General features: G+C 44.5%; 1 pseudogene; it reads left to right on the top strand.

Moving 5' to 3' along the window:
* The first annotated feature begins 4,097 nt into the window (after window positions 1–4,097).
* LOC119777064 lies at window positions 4,098–7,874 on the top strand (annotated as a pseudogene).
* Window positions 7,875–8,082: the final 208 nt, after the last annotated feature.

Below are 8,082 nucleotides of genomic sequence, written 5' to 3'. Positions count from 1 at the left end.
CAGATTTATTCCCTGTGGAACGGAGCAAGAGACGGAAACACAAACTTCATGTTTATCAGAAACACGAAGGGATTTATTTTTACATGACAGGAGGAAACTAGACTTCTGTCCTTTATATTCACATTATAGGTTTAAAAAATACAGGAGATTGGATGGAAAATAATTATAATGATGAATCTTTGCAACATAATTATCAGATGAATGTTAATATTTCTGTTGCTCCGTTTGCAGGATTGGTTTGTTTTTTGTCTCTAATGCATAAATCTGTTAAATGTAAATAAAAGTTATAGCTGGGAGCAGGGAAGTGGGCCGGCCACACATGGCTGGATGTTTGTGGTGTGTTTTTTCTCTGTGATGCACAGTAGCATCAAGGAAGAATGCTACTACTTCTGATCCCGGCCTGTGGCATGTTGTACCCCGCGGCTAACGGTTTCCTCCCATTGGAAACAGATGGAGGAAAAACTATAGAATCAGCTGCAACTTTCTCCTGGAAACAAACAGCAGGACTGAGCAGGGGAAGAACTTTGACTGAACTGTTCATCTTTTATCTTTAAGGATCCTGTTCAAACTGTCAATGAGGCATAAAAGAAAAAAAATTTAAATAGAAGCTAAATCATTGAACAGTGCTTTGGTGTTGATTTAGCTAAAACTGCAGCAAACAAATGAAGAAGTAAAGTAAAGAGAAGACAATGCAGGACCAGGGTTAATAATGAAGACAGTGGTCTCATCTAAGCCAGGGGTGTTTCAGACTGAAGGCAGCTTCATAGGAACGGCTCCAATGGAGTCAGCGCTCACCTAAACTTCACTGATAATAAACATATTCCTACTGTTTCTAAATGCTTAAAGGTTCTAAATTATCGATATGATGAAATGCTCTATAAATTACAAACAAAATAAGAGGAGCAGCATAAAATTTCAAACTTTGGTCCACTGATGAGTTGTTCTGTTTCCAGAAAATGCTGAGGGCCCCTTGGTGCCTGCAGACACCACACTGATGAGCCCTGCACTAAATATTTCTTTGTTCATGAAGGATTGCAGCAGCTGCCTTGTTCCAGCATGTGGACTGAGCGCCCTCTGCTGGCTCTCCTGGGAAGGTTTTCTGTGATCAGCATCCAATCAAATGCCTCTCAGTGTTCCTACAGCAATTCAGTTAATATCACCAATTCACCACACAGGTCATCTCAAGGTGATTTACAGTTCACCAGATCAAGTGCAGCACTATTATTCTGTGTCTCTGAAGTTTCTCATTGTTTCCTGCTTTACATTAAACTCACTTTCTTGTTTTTTTTTCAGATGTGTGAAAGAAAACCCAAAAGGTGGATTTAAATGCTTTGATTATTTTGTATGATGATCCAGGCTGGTTTATATCACTGAAAACTAATTTTATATTCAGAGTTTCTTAGAAACAGGCAATAATGAATAAATGTATCTAAAGTCGAACCAGTAAAGCTCCTTTCTATCAATAAAGTAGCTGCAGCAGTTATAGACTAAAGAATGACACTCAAATAAAGACAGCTGCATGGAATGAACAGAGGACTGGTGAGGAAATCTATGAGAGAAAGTCTATAAGCTGAGGCAGCTCCTTATTTTCCTACTTTAAAGTCTGATAGTTGGGATTCTAACATGCGGAGCGGCGAGCTCTACAAAGGCTGCATTTTAAAAACTACCATCCCTCCATGCATTTATTTTTTTTTTTTTAGATCCACTGAATGTTTTAATTCATCATTAAAACTAATCGTATCGATAACTTGAAAATATTAACACCTTTTTTATTCCCTTTTTTTATTCCAGTAACTATTATGTGGCAGCCTGGTGGTCAGGGCATAGAGCTTGGAATCCTGAGGTTCTGAGTTCGAGCCCCACTCCCTCAGACTGCCACTCTGGTTCCCTGAGCCAGACCCTTCACCCCTCACTGCTCCCTGGGCGCCGGACAATGGCAGCCCACAGGGGGATGGATTAAATGCAGAGAGTTTATTGGTTTCTCTGTACTGGTGACAGTGGAATTTTACACTGATTTATTTTCTCATTTTGTTTAAAACAGCTCTAGACAATTTCATTTTTTTAAATGCAAAACATTAAACAGTAAAACAATAATCAACACATGAAAAAATTGTAATATAAACATATGACTGTATTTACAGTTCTAACATTAATTTTTATTTTTTGGGGGGTTTAAAATGGGTTTTTCATAAATAAAATAACCCATTTTATCCATCAGTTCATCAGTGTGATGGCGGTGGGGAAGAAGCTGCTGCAGAACCTGCTGGTCCTGCATTGAATGCTGGGAAGCCTCTTCCCAGAGGGCAGCAGGGAGAACAGTCCATGGTGGGGGGGTGAGGGGTCACTGATGATGTCACGGGCTCGGGACACGCAGCGCTGGGATGAAATGTCTTTAATGGAGGGAAGAGGAGCCCCCATGATCCTCTCTGCTGTTCTCACCTTCTTCCAGTCTGAGGCGCTGCAGCCTCCACACCACACAGTGAGACAGCTGCTCAGAACGCTCTCTATGGTGAGGAATGACAATACAAGCTAAAAAGCTGGAATTACAATAAATTCAGACTTGAGATTAGTTTAGCTACACACCAGGATCTCAAGGTCTGTAATTTAATAAATTTTTGATTTATTGTGTTGTGCAATTATACCAGAATATGAATGTATGAAATAGAACTGTGAGTTATAGTTAATTAATAGGTCATTCAAATCAATCTAAAACCAATGAATTATTATTAGTTAAATGATTATAACTGTAATTTGATCCATCTCCAGGGTTCTTAGTCTTTTCCATAAAGGTTGGATTCCTGGACCGGCTGTTTAGATCATGGCTATCAGCAGAGAGGTATTAATCACCATACAAAGAGATTTTCTTCAAAGGTTAACCAAAGGAGGGCGGATCTGCCCTGAGTGATTAATCGTTCACTGCATAAATAACCACAAACGACCACGGCTTAGAATACTACAGTGCCTTTATTACCTAATAACACAAAAAAATTATGGAGGACCAATCCTGCCATAATTAAAAATAAATACAGAAATAAACAAATAAAGAAGTTCTCCAAAAATAAATAAACTTTCCATTAATTGTAGATAGAAATGAAATTATATAGTGAGACATAAATGTATATATCGCTTTTAATGAGCTTTGTTTTTTCACCTTTGTAATAATTACCTTATTTATTTATGGTCCGTTATAATCTTCAACTTTATTTATTTATTATTTATTTCTTTAAGTATTTATTTTTGTGCAAGATATAATATTTTTGTCTGGTTTATTCTCCCTTTGTATTTTTTACTCTCTTTATTTCTTCCATGCAATTTATTTCTGTTGTAATGATGTTAATATGGGCAATTTGTATCTGTGGAAAGGGGACAGGAAGAAGAACAACGACCTGTACAAATCATGGCAACGTTTGGAACTATTGGTGAATATGTTGAGGGAGACGAGGATTGGATTGAGTATGAGGAAAGGTTGGGACACTTTTTCAATAATAATGGAATTGCTGAAGAGGCTAGGAAGCGTTCGATTCTCCTGAGTGTGTGTGGGGCAAAGATGTACAAGCTGATACAGAACTTGGCTACATCATGGAAAGCAGGTGAAATTCCATATGCAAACTTAGTCATAACTCATTAGCAACCACCACAACCTGAAACTGTGTGTAATTGTTCAGCTTTTCAAGTTCCACAGTCACTTCAGAAAGTCAGGCCAGTCCGTGGCAACTTCGGAGCGGTGCTAGACGACATGCTACATGACCGGCTGGTATGCGGCATAAATGATTATGCAATTCAACGCCGCTTGCAACGCCAAAGACATCCAGAAAGGGCATGCTGGAGCACAACCGGTGGCAGTGAATCATGTCAAGAAAGACAGTTAGCGATCTTTAAAGCCAGTTGAATGTTTTAGGTGTGGAGGGGCATACTATGCAACTGAATGCAAATTCAAGGATGCAGTCTGCCAGGCGTGCAAGAAAAAATGACTTTTAGAAAAGAAGTGCAGAGGGGCTAAAACCAAAACAAAGACTGAGAATTGGAAGGGAAAACAACACCAGGCTCACACACACCATGTAGAGGAAGCTAGCCAGGAGGCTATGTGTTCTTTTGACATGTTTTCAATGGACACTGATGAGAACCCGCCTATGCCATACTATGCCACAGTCAACGTACATGGAGAATATGTCAAGTTTGAGATCGATTCAGGAGCGACAGCGTCTGTCATCAGTGAGGAGACCCACAGGAGGACCTGGAGGTCCAACCCACTGCCCCTGACTCCATCCAAGCTCCAGCTGAGGACGTACATGGGTCAGCCCATTCCCCACATTGGAGTGCTAAGGGTGAGCGTTGCAGTGGGAAATCAGAAGGCGGAGGGGCAACTAGTGGTGGCAAAGGGTAGTGGACCCAGTCTTCTGGGTTGTGACTGGCTCAGCAAAATTAAACTGAACTGGCATGGGATAAAGTATACAGGCACAACAGAGGATGTTCTACAGCAGTACAGTGAGGTGTTTAAGGACGAGCTGGGTACACTGAGAGGAATGACAGTGAAACTTCACATTGACCCTAAGGCCACACCACGTTTCTACAAGCCCAGAGTGGTACCTTACACCATGAAGCAGAAAGTGGAGGAGGAGCTGGAACGTTTATAGAAGCTGGGCATCATTGAGCCAGTCCAGTTCTCCAAGTGGGCAGCTCCCATTGTTCCTGTTATGAAGCCTGACAAAACAGTGAGAATATGTGGGGACTATAAGCTTAAGGTGAACCAGGGGTCAAAGCTGGAGGAGTACCCGTTACCACGGGTGGATGACCTATTTGCAACTCTGGCTGGGGGGAAGTCATTCACAAAACTGGACATGAGCCATGCCTATCAACAGCTGCTGCTAGACGATGAGTCTAAGGAGTTCGTCACCATCAACACACACAAAGGTTTGTTCAAATACAACCGCCTAGTGTTTGGAGTGGCGTCCAGCCCTGGCATTTTCCAAAGGACAATGGACAGTCTGTTGCAGGGCATCCCACATGTAGCCTGCTACCTGGATGATCTGCTCATTACGGGGGCTACAGAGGTTGAGCATCTCAGCAACTTGGAGCAGGTGTTACAGAGACTCTCAGATGCAGGGCTGAGACTAAAAAGGGACAAATATGAGTTCATGGCACCAAGTGTCACTTACCTAGGACACAAGATCAAAGCCGAGGGTATCTGCCCAGTGGAAGACAAAGTCCAAGCTATAAAGGAAGCCCCGAGCCCCAAGAACATCACCGAACTCAGATCATTCCTTGGAGTGGTGAATTACTATGGGAAATTCCTACAGGAACTCTCAACGGTCTTGGCACCACTGTATAAACTACTGCACAATGACACAAAGTGGCAGTGGGGTGAGGAGCAAGAAAGAGCATTCGGGGACGTAAAAGAATTGCTCCAGTCAGCAAAATTGCTGGTGCACTTCGATCCAGACAAAGAGTTGACCCTAGCATGTGATGCATCACCGTACGGTGTAGGGGCAGTGCTGTCCCACGTGATGGAGGATGGGTCAGAGAAGCCTATTGGTTTTGCTTCACGCACGTTGACAGCTGCAGAAAAATTATACTCGCAGCTAGATAAGGAAGGGCTAGCAATTGTTTTTGCTGTTAAGCGCTTCCATTAGTATCTTTATGGCCGTCCTTTTAAAATCCAAACAGACCATAAGCCACTGATGAGTCTGTTTGGTGAGACATGTTGCATCCCCCCACTGGCCTCTGCCCGAATCCAACGATGGGCACTCACCTTATCAGCCTACCAATACACCATTGTGTACAGGGCAGGAAAGTGTGGTAATGTGGCCTTTTTGTTTAGTTGCATGTATTCTAATTTTTGGATTTTCTTTATTTTTGAACTTGTTTGCTTGTTTTCAATTTTGTGTATTGCATGTTTTTGTTTGGATTTTGTTTGGAGGCCACATTGCCACTCACACCTGGACACGCCCACAGCAACGGCACAGGTGTTCCCAATCAACCAAGCAGCGTGCCGACTGGGACGCTGATTTAAAAAGGGCTGCTGGTTGGTTGGGGAGAGACACACCTGACATGGGAAGGTTTGGTTGGGGAAGGCCGAGGCCAGTTGGGGACTGACGGCAGGAGGCCCGCTGGAGCCAGGTGCAGAGACGCGCACCGGAGAGGAGCGCGCCGGAGAGAGAGACGCGCACCGGAGAGACGCGCACCGGAGAGAGAGACGCGCACCGGAGAGGAGCGCGCCGGAGAGACGCGCACCGGAGCGAGCGAGGTGCAGGGACGCGCACCGGAGCGAGGTGCAAGGACGCACGCCTTAGAGACGCGCACCGGAGCGGGGTGCAGAGAGGCCCGTCATGGAGCAAGGCGCAGAGGCACGCTGGCGAGAGGCGCGTGTTGGAGGACACCTCGCAGGCCAGCTACGCTGGAGAGGCCCACACGCGCAGCGCACCGGAACTAGGATCCAGCGCTGGGGTGGACGGTGCCCTCCATTATACCCGCCAAGAGTGCGTCTTTTAACAGACTTGCCCATTGACTCTGCTGCTCTCCACCATCTGGATTTTTATCTTTCTTTTAATCTTTCCCTTTTAACTTATCTTTTTACCTCTTTTTTATTTGGATTTTAATCCATTAAACTTTTTAAAGCCCTGCTCACAATTGCCGCAGTCTGTTTGGTTTTTATGGTTTGTTTTTAAGATGATCGCACCTCTCGGGTGCCACAAAAGGACAATGCAAATGCTGACGCTTTCAGTCGCCTACAATTGCCAGAGACACTAGTAACCACGTATGTGCTCTTTTCTTTAGAGAAGTGGTCAGAAACACCAGTGACAGCATCTTACATCAAGCAAGGGACCGAGAGAGACCCTGTTCTGTCTAAGGTAAAGACTTACCTGCTACAAGGCTGGCCCGCGGTGATCGTCAGTGAGGATTTGAGACCTTATGCAAAAAGAGAGACTGAGTTGAGCTTACAAGATCGGTGCTAGATTACATATTGACTTTGCAGGGCCCTTTAAGGGCCAGATGTTTCTTGTCATGGTCGACGCCCACTCTAAGTGGATAGAATGTCATATCATGTGCAACATAACAGCTCCCTCAACCATTGAGAAACTCAGACAAGTGTTTGCAGTTCATGGTCTTCCTGACTCATTAGTCACAGACAACGGTCCAACTTTGAGCTGTTTAGTGACTTCACGCAGCAGAATGGAATCCGTCACCTTCGTACAGCTCCTTTCCACCCAGCATCGAATGGACTGGCTGAACATGCTGTACAGACCATAAAGGAAGGTTTGAAGCGCATGACAGGTGATACACTGAGTACTAGACTCTGACGGTTCCTGTTCAAGTATCATCTGACACCTCAAAACGCCACTGCACGTACACCAGCAGAGATGTTGATAGGCCGTAGGCCTAAGTCAAGGCTAGATCTGCTTCGCCCTGACCTGAAGGCAAAGGTAGAGAGGAAGCAGGAAAAGCAGAAGGAGGGGCATGATCTTCATGCAAGAGAGAGACTGCTGGAACCAGGTGACAAGGTCTATGTCAAGAACTTCTGCAGCAACTCCAAGCAGCAATGGCTTCCTGGGGCTATTATGACAAAGAAGGGTCCCGTCTTCTACATCATCAGGCTGACAGATGGACGAGTGTTCCGCAGGCACCAGGACCACGTGCGGCGGCATCATGACACAGGATCAGAGACTGTCAGCATGGCAGAGTTACCACTGGTGACAGAGGAATCCCCACAGGAAGTGCCGGTGTCACCAACAGAGACTGGACCGTCGGACACCACACAGACGCCAAAGACTCCTGTGTTGACCCCCGCACAGGAGTCGCCCAAAGCTCAAACACCTGTGGTGACTGCTGTTCAGCAGGAGGCAGTGCGAAGATCACAGTGTTTGAAAGGCTTCTGATAGACTGAACTTTTGATAAGTATCACTGCTTTTTTTTTCTTAATGCATATACTATGTTTCTTTTGTTTTCAGGTGCATGCTAAAATAAGTTGTTTGTTGTTTTAAGGTCAGTATAGATTTTTGGTAGAGTAAACTACAGACTAAGTTTGTCATGATGGGTTCACTGAAGGCGACCCAGTTATGCAGAACACCACTGACGGACACAAGG

The sequence above is a fragment of the Cyprinodon tularosa genome, unplaced genomic scaffold (assembly GCF_016077235.1).
Source record: "Cyprinodon tularosa strain WSP-4 unplaced genomic scaffold, ASM1607723v1 ctg1211, whole genome shotgun sequence".
Classification (NCBI taxonomy): Eukaryota; Metazoa; Chordata; class Actinopteri; order Cyprinodontiformes; family Cyprinodontidae; genus Cyprinodon; species Cyprinodon tularosa.
The sequence above is the reverse complement of the archived record's forward strand: the minus strand, read 5'-3'. Positions and strand labels throughout refer to the sequence as shown.